The sequence below is a fragment of the Colobus angolensis genome, unplaced genomic scaffold (genome assembly GCF_000951035.1).
Source record: "Colobus angolensis palliatus isolate OR3802 unplaced genomic scaffold, Cang.pa_1.0 Scaffold69, whole genome shotgun sequence".
Classification (NCBI taxonomy): Eukaryota; Metazoa; Chordata; class Mammalia; order Primates; family Cercopithecidae; genus Colobus; species Colobus angolensis.
In genome coordinates this window covers 1294503-1307699 of record NW_012120598.1, presented here as the reverse complement: position 1 = coordinate 1307699, position 13197 = coordinate 1294503, and the positions used below count along the sequence as shown (strand labels likewise).

Below are 13197 nucleotides of genomic sequence, written 5' to 3'. Positions count from 1 at the left end.
AAAGTGTTAATTGAATGTAGATGCCAGGGAAAGCAGCTTCCTGGACACGTACACAAAGAGACAAGTTGGCGGAGTATGACCTTCCGGGGCACTCCACCGGAAAAAAGGGAAGGCAGGATCAGAAGGGCCTGGGTACAACTTCCTGAACTCTGTGCGCTCAATTCCCAGCAGTAAGGAGGGCACTGCGCATGCGGGAAGCCCACCCTAAGGGAAGAAATACGCGAAAGTGGCAAGCCTGTAAAGCCCTAGGATCAAGGTTAAAGCTCTCTTTTTGAACTTCAGGCACCCTCTTGGGTTTTTTACAAGTGAATTTTCTTTTCCGTTTTAAAGCGTTTTAAATAAACTTCCACTCCTGTGCTGAAACTTGCCTTGGTCTTTTTTTCTGCTTTACGCCCCTCAGTTGAATTCTTTCTTCTGAGGACGCAAGAATTGAAGTTGCTGCAGACACCTATGGATTCACCACCAGTAAATCGGAGTAACCACTGTGAACAATAGGTTGCCTTAGAAGCTTGGCAGTTGTTTTTGTTTTTTGTTTTTGTTTTTTTGTTTTTGATATGAAGTCTCACTTTGTCGCCCAGGCTGGAATGCAGTGGTGCAATCTCGGCTCTCTGCAGCCTCTGCCTCCCGGGCTCAAGTGATCCTCCCACCTCAGCCTCCCGAGTACCTGGGACTGCAGGCATGCACCACCACACCCGGCTAATTTTTATTTTTATTTTGTATTTTTGGTAGAGTTGGGGTTTCACCATGTTCCCAGCTGGTCTTTAACTCTTGAGGTGAAGCAATCCGCCCACCTCAGCCTCCCAAAGTGCTGAGATTACAGACGTGAGCCATCGTGCCTAGGCTTGCAAGTCGTTTTTTGCTGAACAGAAAAAGCTATTCAAAAATGTCCAGGACTCTGTTATTTACTCAGCAAGCTTACAAAGCCATCTTTGATTGACTGATTCTTTGACAATGACTATATGGATGACACAGGAAGGATGCAATTCTGGCCTTGGAGAGAAAACTTGCAAGGAAAGGAACATGTTTGAATTTCAGATGTGTTCCTCAATGAATCACGTAAGTTTGCTGTTTATATTCATTAAAGAATACATTTGAAATGAGGATAAAATTACAACTTTCATGCAATATAAAATATTGCATGTGTCAAAGATTTAATTTAACACAGGAATTAATACAGTGATAAATAGATGTTGCAAGGAGTTCAAAAGAGAACCACACATTTATGGTCAAATAAGGAATGTAAAATGCATTTACAAACAAATGCAAAACTGGCAAAACTGGTCAATATCCACACAAACCCAATTTGCATTTTCATGGACAGAGATTATTTGCATTCCAATCAATTTTCTCCAATGTAACTTCTGAGTCTAAAGAGTTGTGAAATAGACCAGTCAGAGGCAAACAAAGGCACAGATAACCCAGATGGATGAGCGAGACAAAGTCTTTCACCCTTTTTCTCTACATGTTCTTTCTTTTTATCAGGGTGATTTTGGTGCATCTGGCACCCTTTTAATGATTAATAAATCAAGATCCAGAAATTAGTGAATAAAAATTAAGTACTGGGGGCTGTAGGGGGCAAACATTTCTCTCTACTCTGCATATCTTTTAGCTGGGGCAGATTCCTGCAACAAAAGACTGATTAACGAGGGAAAAACCGATGTTTCATAACATGTATATCTTCTGTATACCTGGGAGAAACTTAGAGAAATGAGCAAATCTCGAAGACATGGCTTGGAATTCAGGCTTAAATTCTATCTTCCACCGAAACAAAGACAGAAGGGTGAGGGGAAGGCCAGTTATGGTGAGATGCCCAGGAGAACACAGTAAGCAAAGGTAAAGTTTGTTATGCAGATCTAAATTGGTGCCTTCTCCACTGAGTCTGATGATTTAGTCATCCTTCTCATCCTGGTATGGAGAGGAAGACACTTACAAATGGAGATTTCCTTTACAGATATAAATTTTTCTTACATAAGGGTAACTTTTACTCTGTTTTCAGAGCTTCTCCTGTGTCTGCAGTTTCTCAAAATCATCAGCTCAAAATAATCTTTATGCCAAACAGGCATATTTTTTATCTCCTACAGGTCAAAGATTCAAGAGTTTGGGAATGAAATTCATTTTGGATAATAACATAAAAATCAAGGTTTCTTTTGAGGGCATGGCATTAACTAATTACAATTTGACACAAAAATGGAACTGTCATTCTATTTTCTGTACATGGTCCATGAAATACAATATAAGCATTTGGAATGATTCGGGTAAATTATCCAACTACCAGCAATCTCCTTAAAACTCACAGATCCCCCTCTATAATAATCACGATGATAATAACAGCAATAATAATAAAAACTGTGTCATCTGAGTCTTTTTTATCCCTTAACAGATGCCAGACACTGTGCTAGGGGTTTTAACTATAATTTCTTAAATTTAATTTTCATAATACCACATACAGTGGATATAATTATGCTAATTTGTGAAGTAGCAGTTCATGCCTTTCTTCCTCTCAGCCCCTCTTTTCAATAAGGAAAAAAATAATTTAAACCAACAAGTTTCACTGAATGATCTCAATTACAGTATTTCAAAAGCGTGGTTCAGGGAACTAAACAGCTGTCCTTCTTTGGCTATGGTTTCCTCAATAACTTGACTTCTTTCCCCTCTGTTTGAAAAGTTATATATAGCTTTATGTAATCACTGATGTTTAATTTCTGTGAAATGCTTTAAAAAGCTCACAAGGTATAAAACTCTCATTTATTTCCCTTTTTATAAGTGGAAAGACTTGAAGAGGACTTGAGTCCTTTGCTTTTACAGAGTTAGGGTCTAGAACTGTTGATTTCTAGCCATTCAGAGAGAAAGCATCTGAAAGAGTCATGCAATGAAATCACAAAGTAAACATTGTTTGGGGAACTAAGATAGTATCTAGACTACCCACACTGAAAAGCTAATTTATGTCTACACTTATTTTCTTCTTTGCACTCCTCTCTCTTCTTTCTTCTGCTTTGTCTTTGTTCTCTTTATCCACTTCATATGCTGCGAGAGTCATTTAGTACCTGACTACACAAAAAGAAATGTGCTGAATTTGACTTTCTTTTTTGCATACACTAGGGAACTAATTTTAGTGTATGTTGCATTATTTTATAAATGACCTTTTTTGGCTGTCCTATAGTTAGAGTTCTAAACTCTCGCTATCTTGCTGTGTGTTTTTATTTCCCTGTTTTGCATTGTGGCAAAAAGAAAGCAAAAAGCCATCACTACACTAGGGGCACCCTCTAAATAAAGACGGCTTTCCCCAGGTCTGACTGTGACTTTCCCCCACCCCACTAATGGAAGGGGTTAGAAAAAGGAAGTAGCATGAGTCATTGCTATTGCCACACCCTCAGGAAAACCCCTGCTCCATCTTCCTCTTGTGCTACGATGACTCTTTCTAGCCAAGGTCCTGGGTCACAGGAGGGAAGTTTTCAAAACATACTCACCGGTTTCTGGAGGAATGCAGCGTTGATCTGATTGACAACAACAAGAATAGATACAAGGTTAGATACCAAAAAGTAAAAAATAAAAAATTATTTGACTGAAAAACAGAAGAATGGGTCTGATCCAAACATTCATTTATGAGCTGGTTGTTTGAAAGTGAAACTGTTTCCATTTTTTACGTATACATCCTCGATGATTGTTAGGACTGCTAGACTATCCACTCAAGCATATCCTACACTCAAATGGCTGAAGTGTGTGTAATATTGTTTCTGTGGGGAAAGTTCAGCTGACTTTCCTGTTTGGTTACCGGGGACATGTTTTCCCATCCTTCACCAGGGTCCTAACAGCTGTGGGGGTGATGTTCCTTTAGCCATTTGGCTGGGCAATGAGAGTAGGACTTCTGGAGACAAAAATAGTTGCTGCAGAGATAAGTCTGGGAAGGAAGAGGGGAAAACCCTGACTTCTGTTGTGGAGGAGAGAAGGTGATTTTGATATGGGCAGAAGACAGGGAAATACTGGGTAGAAGAGGGTGGTTCCCCGGCAAAGTCCCCACCCTCAAGCCTGGAGACCCGTGGCCCTAAGTGGGAACAGGCATTACGTGCCTCAAAAGTTGCCTTTTGGCTCACTGTGCCCCCCATCCTGTACCCATATAAACCCTGAACCCCAGGCTCCAGAAGCAGACGAGCAGATGAGGAGACAAGCAGACAAACAGCGCAGCAAAGAAAGACAGAAGAGAAGGAACATCTGAACACCAAGAGGAGCTCAGCTGAGGGAGGTTAGGGGGGAGTTCGGTTGCTGGACAGCCAAACTCCAGGAAAGATCATCTTCCCAGTGCATCCCCCTCCCAGCTCCCCATCCATCCTGCTGAGAGCCACCTCCATCACTCAATAAAACCCCGCATTCATCCTTCAAGCCCATGTGTCACCTGATTCTTCTGGGATGCTGAGTAAGAGCTCGGATACAGAAAGCTGCCATACTGGTCCTCTTCCCTTGCAGAAAGGGGCCGCAGGGATGCACCTCTAGATACTACCGGGGGGCTGGAGCCCAAATTGCTTGCCCTGGCTCCTACACCTGTCAGTCTGTGTATTTCCCCTCCCATCAGAGTTTTGAGCAGTGGTGTCGACTGAACAGGCGAGCCACACCTCTGTTGCATGTCCTGCAAGGGGAATCAGGAAACTTTCCCATTTCAATTTGCAGCAACTGCCTGGGTCATTTCTATCACCAGGGATGGGAAAACAGAGGGAGAGGCAGGGGCAAATGTGGGGCAGTGGGAAGTGATGGTCTTGCTGAGGAACAGAATGAAGTGTCATACCTCCTAGGAGAATGAGGACTGGTTGCTGTCCTCACTTGTGGGTGTCAAGTGGTGTCGCATTGTGATTTTTATTTGTATTTCCCTAATGACTAATGATGAGCATTTTTTAATGTACTCATTGGTCATTTGGACATATTTGAAGAAATGTCTATCAAATTCTTTATTTCTTAATTGGGTTGTCTTTTTATTGTTGATCTCTAAGAGTTCTTCATATATTCTGCATTGTGTGTTCAGTCTTTTATTACATACATGATTTGCAAATATATTTTCCCCATTCTTGGATTGTCTTTTTGTTTTATTGATTATGTCCTTAGGAATGGGGTTTCTAGGCCAGGCGCGGTGGCTCATACCTGTAATCTCAGCACTTTGGGAGGCCGAGGCGGGTGGATAATGAGGTCAGGAGATCGAGACCATCCTGGCAAACATGGTGAAACCCTGTCTCTACTAAAAATACAAAAAAATTAGCCAGGCATGGTGGTGGGTTCCTGTAGTCCCAGCTACTCAGGAAGCTGAGGCAGGAGAATGCCATGAACCCAGGGGGTCGGAGCTTGCAGTGAGCAGATATTATGCCACTGCACTCCAGCCTGGGCAACAAAGCAAGACTCTGTCTCAAAAAACAAAAACAAACAAAAACAAACAAACAAAAGAAATGGGGTTTTAAATTTCTATGAAATCCAGTTTATCTACTTTTTCTTTTGTTGTTTATACATTTGGTGTTATATCTGTGTATTAGTCTCTTTTCATACCACTGATAAAGACATACCCATGACCGGGCATGGTAGCTTGCACCTGTAATCCCAGCACTTTGGGAGGCCAAGGGTGTATGAATCATTTGAGGTCAGGAGTTCAAGACCAGCCTGACCTAGATGGTGAAACCCCATCTCTACTAAAAATACACACAAACACACAAAATTAGCTGGGCATTGTGGCGCATGCCTGTAATCCCAGTTACTTGGGAGGCTGAGCCAGGAGAATAGCTTGAACCCAGGAGGTGGAGGTTGTAGTGAGCTGAGATTGCACCACTGCATTCCAGCCTGGGCAACAGGGCTAGACTCCATCTCAAAAAACAAACAAAAACAAAAGCAAAAACAAAACAAAACAAAACAAAAAAGACATACCTGAGACCTGGCAATTTACAAAAGAAAGAGGTTTATTAGACTCAAAAGTTCCCCGTGGCTAGGGAGGCCTTACGATTATTGCAGAAGGTGAAAGTCACATCTCACATGGTGGTAGACAAGAGAAGAGTGAGAGTCAAGCAAAAAGGGGTTTCCAAGCAAAAGGGGTTTCCCCTTATAGAACCATCAGCTCTCATGAGACTTATTCACTACTGTGAGAACAGTATGGGGGAAACTCCCCCCATGATTCAGTTGTCTCCCATTGGGTCCCTCCCACAACACAATGGAATTATGGGAGCTGCAATTCAAGATGAGATTTGGCTGGCGACACAGCCAAACAGTATCAGTCTGTAAACCAAAAATAAAATTCTAAGCCCTTCAACCATCTGAACGAACCCCTCCTCTTGGCCAAGGGCATTCCAAAGTTAACCTGAAAAACGAGTTCAGGCCATGATGGGAAGGGAGAGTCAGAAGTGCCTCTTTATATCCTCTTCCCTTTTGGAATTCAGGAAAAGCCTTCCAGCATTAACATCAACACAGACCTTAAGTCTTATAAGAAACATTTACAATCTATTCTCTCCGAAGCCTCCTACCTGGAGGTTTCATCTGCAAGATAAAGCTTTGGTCTCCACAACCCCTTATCTTAACCCAGACATTCCATTCTATTGATTTCAGGTCTTTAGATAATAACTTAACTCTTTCAACCAATTGGCAATCAGAAAATCTTTAAAATATACCTGTGAGCTGGAAGCCCCACTTCAAGTTGTCCTGCCTTTCTAGATGGAAACAATGTACATCTTACATGTATTGATTGATGTATTATGTCTCCCTAAAATGTATAAAAGCAAGCTGTACTAGACCACCTTGAGCACATGCCATCAGGACCTCCTGAAGCTGTGTCATGGGTGCATCCTTAACCTTGGCAAAATCAACCTCCTAAATTGATTGAGACCTGTCTCAGGTACCTTTGGATTCACAAATCTAAGAAACCATTGCCTAACCCAATGTCATGAAGATTTACTCTTATGCTTTCTGCTAAGACTTTTTTTTTGAGACAGAGTCTCACTCTGTCACCCAGGCTGGAGTGTAGTGGCACCGTGTCGGCTCACTGGAACTTCCATCTCCTGAGTTCAAGCAATTCCCCTGCCTCAGCCTATTGAGTAGTTGGGATTACAGGTGCCCACCACCACAGCTGGCTAGTTTTTATATTTTTAGTAAAGAAGGGGTTTCACCATGTTGGCCAGGCTGGTCTCGAACTCCTGACCTTAGGTGATCCACTTGCCTTGGCTTCCCAAAGTGTTGGGATTACAGGCGTGAGCCACCGCTCCCAGCCTCTTCTAAGACTTTTATAGTTTTACCTGTTATATTTAGCTCTATGGCTGACTTTTATAGTTTTACCCCTTATGTTTAGGTCTATGAATTTTTGTATATGGTGTGAAGTAGGGCTTCAACTTTATTCTTTTGCATATGGATATTTAGTTGTCCCAGCACCATTTGTTGAAAAGACTACTGTTTCTTCATTAAATTTTCTTGACATCTTTGCTGAAAAATAATTTGACCTATAAATGTAAGAGTTTATTTCTGAATCCAATTCTATTCTGTTGATCTATATGTCTATACTTATGCCAGTACTACATTGTCTTACTCACTGCAGTTTTGTAATAAGTTTTGAAACTGATAAGCCTAAGTCCTACAATTCAAGGTTGTTTTGGTTATTGTGGTTCCTTTGAGTTTTCATACAAATTTTAGGATTGGCTTGTCAATTTCTGAAAATACATAGCTGAGATTTTGAAAAGGACTGAGTTGAATATGTGGATTAATTTGTGAAATATTGCCACCTTAACACAAGTAAGTCTTCTCATCCATGAACATGAGGTATCTTCCCATTTATTTAGATCTTCTTTAATTTCTTTCAATTATCTTTTATAGATTTTCACTGTACAAGTCTTTTACTTTAAAAAAATTACTCATGAGGTTTTCTTTTATACTTTTGCAAACAAAATTTTTATTGTATTTTTTATTGTTTATTGCTATTTTATAGAAATAAAATTCATTTCTGTATATTGATCTTGTGTTCTGCAACCTTATTATGCTTGTTTATTAGAATCTCATAGTTTTTTGGTAGATTTTCCTTAGGAGTTTATATACACGAGATTACATCATCTGCAAATAGAAATAATTTTACCTCTTCCTTTGTAATCTGTCAAGTCTGTGTTCTTTTTTATATGCAGCCACTGAAGTGTCTGCCTGATCTGATTAGCAGTCAGCTAATTATTAGACAGAGATTTTCTTAAATGCTTTGAAATACTAAGTTTCCCAGTCTTTGCTGATCGGATATGTGTGTGCTTACCTTTTCTTTCTTTCTTTCTGCTTAACTGCTCTGGCTAGACCTTCAATATGATGTTGACTAGAAGTGGTAAGAGCAGACATCCTTATCTTATTGCTGAACTTTCTTTCACCATTAAACATGATGTTAGCTAGAGGTTTTTCGTAGATGCCCTTTATTGGATTGAGAAACTTCTCTTCTATTCTTAGTTTGCTGTGGGGGTGGGAGGTGGATTTCATCAACTGCTTTAAGAAAATCTATTGAGATGATTATGTGGGTTTATCTTTAATTCTACTAATATGGTATATTACATTGATAGAGTTCTTATATTGAGCCAATCCTGCATTCCTGGGATAATCTTACTTAGTCATGGTGTATAATCCATTTTATATGTTGTTCATTATGGCCTGCTACACTTTTGGTAAGGATTTTTGCATCTATATTCATAAGATATATTAGTCTGTGGTTTTTTCTCTTTTCATATCTATATCTGATTATGGTATTATGGTGATACGGCCTCCATAGAATTAATTGGGAAATGCTCCTTTCTCTTCCACTTTTTCAGAAAAGTCTGTGAGTGATCCTCATTCTTTCTAAATTATTCAGTGGAATTCATCATTGAAATCACTTGAGCCTGGACTTTTTGTGATAAGTTTTTGGATTACTAATTCAATCTCTTTACTTAGTATAGGTCCATTTGGATATTCAGTTGCTTTTTGAGTCAGTTTTGGTAGTTTGTTTCTTTCTAGGAATTTGGCTACCTCATCTGGGTTATTTAATTTGTTAACACACAATTGTTTGTAGTATTTTCTTATAATCCTTGTATTTCTTTAAACATCCTAATGTTGTTCTTTGTAATTTCTGATTTTAGTAATTGGAGTGATTTGTATTTCTTATATGGCATGTCTGCTAGTGATGAATTATTTTAGTTTTTGTTTATCTGGGAATATCTTACTTTTTCCTTCATTTTTGAAAGACACTTTTGCTTAATGTAGAATTCTCGACTGACAATCTTTTTCTTTCAGCACTTTAAATATATTAACTCCCATTTCCTTCTGCTCTCAATGGTTTCTGATGAAAAGCCAACAGTTAATCTAAGAATCCTTTGTATGTGGTAAGCCATTTCTCTCTTGCTTTCAAGATTCTTGTTTTGTCTTTGTCTTTTTACAGTCAGATTGCAATGTAACTGACTGTGGATCTCTTTGAGTTTATCCTACTTGAATTTATTTAGATTCTTGACTGTGTATATGTTTGACCAAATTTGGAAAATGTTTGGCTATTATTTTTTCAAATACTATTTCTGTCTTTTTTATCAATCTTTTCTCCTCTCAGACTGCTATATGTTGGTATACTTGATAGTGTCCCACAGGTTTCTGAAGCTTGTTATTATTTTTTTAAATGTTTTTTCTTTCTGGTCCTGGATTATCACAATTGGTCTATCTTCAAGTTCACTGATTCTTTTTCCTATGAGTTCAAATTTGTTGTTAATCCCATCTAGTGAATTTTAATTTCAGTTATACTTTTCAACTTCAGAATTTCTATTCTCTTAAAACAATAATTTATATCTTTTTATAGATAGTTTTGTTTGATGAGACATGGTTCTCACACCTTGCTTTAATTCTTTAGATGTGGTTTCCTTTAGTTCATTGGATGATTAAAAGTCATTGTTTATTGAGTACTTACGGACATACATATGGCAATAATAGACACTGGGGACTACTAGAAGAGGAAGGGAGGGAGGGGGACAAGGGTTAAAAAAAACAACTGTTGGGTACTGTACTCACTACCTGGGTTACAGGATCATTCATACCGCAAACCTCAGTGTCACACAGTATACCCATGCAACAAACTTGCATGCGTACCCATTGAGTCTAAAATAAAACAAAAATTATAAAACAAAAAGCAAAATAAAAATCTTTGTTTGCTAAATCCAAAGTCTGGACTTTGTCAAGGAGAATTTACTACTTGTTTTCTATTGCATGGGACATTCTGCGTGTGTGTGTGTGTGTGTGTGTGTGTTTGTGTGTCTGTTTTTGTTAAAAACTGGATATTTTAAATAATGCGTCTACTTGGGAAATCAGATGCTTTCTTCTCCCCAAAGTTTGTTGTTATTGTTGCTGTTTTTTCTTACTATTATTATTTTTTATTCATTTGTTTAGTGACTTTCCTGCACTAATTCTGTAAAGTCTATATTCTTCTTTCATATGCAGCCATTGAAGTCTCTGCCTGGTTAGATTGGTAGTCAGCTAATGATTAGACAGAGATTTCCTTATATCCCTTGAACCAATAAGTTTCGCAGTTTTGGGTGATGGGATATATGTGTGGGTTGGGGTATATCTTTAATATTCCTACAGGCAGTTTACAACTTTGCCTTAAGCTTTATTCCTGTTTGTGTGGAATCTTAAGGTAAGACAGAGGTGAGGAATTAGGATCTTCTCAGGTCTTTCCTATGCAGGTACACAGCCCTGCACATGTGAGTGACCTTCTGTATTTGCAGGAATATGTGTTTGCTTTCCAAAGTCGTTTATAGACATCTTAATTTCTTGGTTGTTGTGTTTTGGTCAGTTTCTTGTTAGCTCCAACCAGTAACATTGTCTCAGGCAGCTGCAATGTGAAATAATTGGCACCTTTTTTTTTTTTTTTTTTTAAACAAGTGCCCTAGGGATAGGGCTGTTGGCATAGAGCAAATTCTGGGTTAGGTCAAACATAGAAAAGCCCCAAGAATGGATATTTTCAGTGAATTGCCACACAGGTCAAGTCTTAACAATTATGAGATTTGGGGGAAGTTTTATATCCATATCCATTTGACCCTCTCCAGTGGCTGCCAGCCTGCTGGTTTTCATAGCTACTATAGTTGCGAGGCTGTTGATTTTCAATGTTACCATGGCGTTGGGCTGGGGGAGTGGGATTAGGTCAAGTTAAAATGCCACAAAACAGCTCACTGGTCTAACCAAGATTCAGCCATTTTTCCTGACTAAACACTCCTTGACATTTTGCAATCTTTTAGTTAACTTTCAGAATTCTGAAAAAGTTAATTTTGACAATTTGTGCCACTGATTTCATTGCTTTTATGGATGAGCAGATTTTTTGTTTGTTTGTTTGTTTGTTTTATTGAGACGGAGTCTTGCTCTGTCGCCCAGGCTGGAGTGCAGTGGTGCAATCTTGGCTCACTGCAAGCTCCGCCTCCCAGGTTCACGCCATTCTCCTGCCTCAGCCTCCCGAGTAGCTGGGACTACAGACGCCCGCCACATCGCCCGGCTAATTTTTTGTATATTTAGTAGAGACGGGGTTTCACCGTGTTGGCTAGGATGGTCTCGATCTCCTGACCTCATGATCCGCCCGTCTCGGCCTCCCAAAGTGCTGGGATTACAGGCTTGAGCCACCGCGCCCGGCCTGGATGAGCAGATTTTTGATGGTCCTTATTCTACCATTCAAGAAGTACTCCCTTTTTTAGGATATTAAAAGATAAGTTTTTTAAAAAACATAAACCATGATACAAAAGTTATAAAAATAGTAAATGAACACACGCCAAAGACTTTATTTAACTCTTTATTTATTGTGAAGAATATTAAGATACTATACATTCAAAAGAGAATTAAATACACATACACACAGAGGGAACTGAGAATGCTGAAATCATTTTACAGGCATATTGGGTTAATACCTACAGCCCAATAATCAATTGTATTTCACAGGGCCCAATTCACTTTCATTTCTTCAGGCAAGCATCATTTGTGTTATTATCAGTTTCTGACAATATAGAGAGTAGTGAAGTAGCTGAAAGAGAGTAAAAGGCAAAGATACACTAGAAGGATAGATAGATAGAGTCCTGGTAATCTTTTTGACCACAGTAAAGTTTTCATAGTTTTTCCTGATAATGGAATGGAGAGAAGAGTGTAGGGAGAAGCAGTATAACATTTTGAGACCCTGGACACGTGACTGAAACAGTGGAAAAGGACAGAGAAGAGTGCAGGGGCGTTCAAGGTAGCTGTTGCAGGCCTTGCCTTCAGTGATAAATTCTTCTCTATGCCCTGCTTCCTCATCTGTAAGGTAAAGATACGGAACAGCTGATTGCTAAGGCTCATCCCGTTCCAGCTGTATTCAATTGTGGCCCTCAGCCCTGCAGCATCAGTATCACCTGAGACTTGTTAGAAATGCAGATCTTTAGGCCCCATCCCAGTTTTACTGAATTAGAAGTTCCAGGGTAGATCCCAGCAAGCTCTCTAGGTGATTTTGGTGCAGTAGAATTTTGAGAACCATTGCATACCAATTTTCTATGAGATGGAACTTTGATATTGATATGATATGGTTCACCTGTGTTCCAACTCAACTCTCACCTTGAATTGTAATAACCCCTGCCAGGTCCCAGGTGGAGACAGTTGAATCATAGGGCCGGTTTCCCCGCTACTGTACTTGCGGTAGTGAATAAGTCTCACGAGATCTGATGGTGTTACAAATGAGAGTTCTCCTGCACGAGCTCGCTTGCCTGTCGCCGTGGAAGATATGACTTTGCTCCTCACTGGCCTTCCACCGTGATTGTGAGACCTTCCTAGCCACGTGGAACTGTGAGTCAATTAAACCTCTTTATAAATTGCCCAGTGTCATGTACCTCTTTATTAGCAGCGTGGGAATAGACTAATACAGGTATCAAGGAAACTCATTAGCTATCATGACAGCATATTTAGAATTTTCTCCTAAACTTTGAAAGCATCCATTATTTCTGTTTGTAAAAGGAGAAAGTCAGTTTGGTTAAAATTCTTTTTATTTTTTATATTAAAAAAGGAGTTCGGCCGGGCGCAGTGGCTCACGCCTGTAATCCCAGCACTTTGGGAGGCCGAGGAGGGTGGATCAGGAGATCGAGACCATCCTGGCTAACACGGTGAAACCCCGTGTCTATTAAAAATACAAAAAATCAGCCGGGCGTGTTGGCGGGGGCCTGTAGTCCCAGCTACTCGGGAGGCTGAGGCAGGAGAATGGCG

General features: G+C 39.7%; 1 protein-coding gene across 1 annotated transcript in view; it reads left to right on the top strand.

Annotated features, from left to right (window-relative positions):
• Window positions 1–866: 866 nt before the first annotated feature.
• The window catches only part of BACH1 (BTB and CNC homology 1, basic leucine zipper transcription factor 1), a 151677-nt gene continuing 139346 nt past the window's right edge, over window positions 867–13197 (top strand). Inside the window, exon 1 of the mRNA XM_011926460.1 lies at window positions 867–1056. The gene's annotated coding sequence lies outside the window, so the exon portion shown is untranslated. The remainder of the gene's footprint in view (window positions 1057–13197) is intronic.